This window comes from Octodon degus, unplaced genomic scaffold (genome assembly GCF_000260255.1).
Source record: "Octodon degus isolate 3935 unplaced genomic scaffold, OctDeg1.0 scaffold00131, whole genome shotgun sequence".
Lineage (NCBI taxonomy): Eukaryota > Metazoa > Chordata > Mammalia > Rodentia > Octodontidae > Octodon > Octodon degus.
The window spans coordinates 8,219,179-8,221,381 of NW_004524707.1; the positions used below are offsets into that span (position 1 = coordinate 8,219,179).

At 40.3% G+C, this 2,203-nt stretch overlaps 1 pseudogene; it reads right to left on the reverse strand.

Moving 5' to 3' along the window:
- Nucleotides 1-346: 346 nt before the first annotated feature.
- Nucleotides 347-1,279, reverse strand: LOC111812601 (annotated as a pseudogene).
- Nucleotides 1,280-2,203: the final 924 nt, after the last annotated feature.

Consider the following 2,203-nt stretch of genomic DNA (forward strand, 5'->3'; position numbering starts at 1 on the left):
CATGTAAACAGGAACACAATAATCCCTTTGACTAAGCCTCATAATTTCATCATTTTTTCATATCATTTTTTATTTTCAACTACTTAAACATCTTTCTCATGCAATAAAACAACTTGTATATGGGGGTCTTATGATTTCTGAAAACATATTTCAGAAACAAAGTTATCTCCATTATACAGAGCTGTGATATAAAGAAAGATTTATAAGTTATGTTGCTTTTCAGAAAGCAGATAGTTATGTTGCAAACTTGCTCAACCAATCTTCCTAGTTAAGCCAGTGATGCAGAATGAAAAACTGTGGTTCAGAAGTCTTCTGTTAGGAATACTTGAGAGTTTCAAAGAAATGTTTAGTTTCCTCCACAAACAATCACCAGAACTTTTTCATAATTTCTCTTGGTTTCTTCCAGAATGGCTTGGCACAGAGAGATCCCATACAACTTCAGATAGTACACTTTGATATCATTCATGTTGATTTCTGGGTGAGAGACCACAATTCTGATCAATGCTTTATGACGAGTTCCAGCACTTTATGAAGCTTCTCAGCAAAGAAGACAAGTGTGCTTGTGGCACATTTCGTGATGGCTGCAAGGCATCTCTCAATGTCACCGTTCAGCTCCAGTTCCAGAGCCATGTTCATGTTGTGCTCCCTGTACTTGGTGCATCTCTGAAACACTGCAAAGATGGGGGTGGCTGTGGGTGGCCAGAGTGGTTTTGAACACATTCACATCTGTCCCCTTTCCCCTTTCTCTGGCTATATATGGGGTCCTGGCATCTGTCAAAGAAATGTCTTTGGCTAAATCTCTTTTCAGTTCATCTGTGTAGACTCTATTAATTTCTTTGATTTCTCTATTCTTTCTTGATGCCAAAATTTCAATGAGGCCATCTTCATCAGTGCTAAGACCCTTCATGGCAGTGTGGAGCTCACCTGGGTCAAAATGAGGAGGAGTTGTCAGCACAGCTAAAACCACTTCTTCTAGATGACCTGTCAGGGCTTTCTTCAGAGCTTCATCCAGTGACTTCCCTTTCTCCTGGAGGTAGGCTGCTTTGATCTGTTTACTCTGGACATTGCTTCTGTTCATCAGAATGTCAATGATGGGTGTGTGTTGGACTTTCTGCCTGCTCACCTGCTCCCTGGAGCCCTTTTCTATCCAGAGCTCAGGCCTAGCATGTGTGTGCACTCGATGGACCAATTTCCAACAATAGTACAGGTCCTGCAAGTGAGTGAGACCTTCTGTATTGACTGCTAGATCACTTTCAAGAAAGATCCCAGGCCTATCATGCTGCAGCAGGAAGAAGTGGAGCAGTGTAGTCAGACCCAAGCCAAGCATATCTGGACAAGTTTGAACTTGATAGATCTGGTCCTGGCAAGCTGAGACACTTTGCTAGACCCTGATCTATGACAGCATCCTCTTTTACTCTCCCTTGATTCAGAGAGGGTGAAACAGGTAACAGGGGTGAACTAGTCTGCCTAGAGGACCTCATGTACATCAAGGGGAGGTGATCAAAAAAAATTAAGGGAACTAATTTATACACAAATTCCCAACTTAAATTTGGTTTAGCTAAATAGACATAACGTTCTCTCATAGTTTAAAATATAAATCCACTAGTTATAAAAGTTTGTCAAGTGCTAAAAATCACTACCCATTATTAGTGTTCCTAATAGTAGCTCTGTAAATGCAAAACTGTAACTACCTTAATCACATAATCACTGTTGGGTAAAAATATCAGCAAGTGCTAAGATAATCACTGTACCAAAGCTCTAAACCAAAGGTCAAAGGATAGTGCTATACAACATGACAAAGAAAGGAGAATAATGTATTCTTCAGCCCCGAGTCCACACAGAACAAATGCAGGAAACACTAGCATAGAAGAAAATGAATCACACACCTGAAACTTCGGAAATAATAGTGTCTGAAGTAAAGAAACAACTGCAGAAACATATAGAGGAAATCAGGTGGAGAATAATCCCTGAAGTAAAAAAAAGAAAGGATAATGATAATGAAAGAACTAATAACTGCTTCTAAAGAAGACACTGATAAAAAATAGAGAAGAAAGGTATAGAGGAACTCAGATTAGAAATAATCTCTGGCATACAGGCCTGGGTGAAAACCTGCAGCTGCAATCCCTGCAGAGAGGGTAGGAGACAGAACCACCCATATAGTCCAGGAGCAGAACATCTTGCCAGAGAGGCACAACAGGTTCAC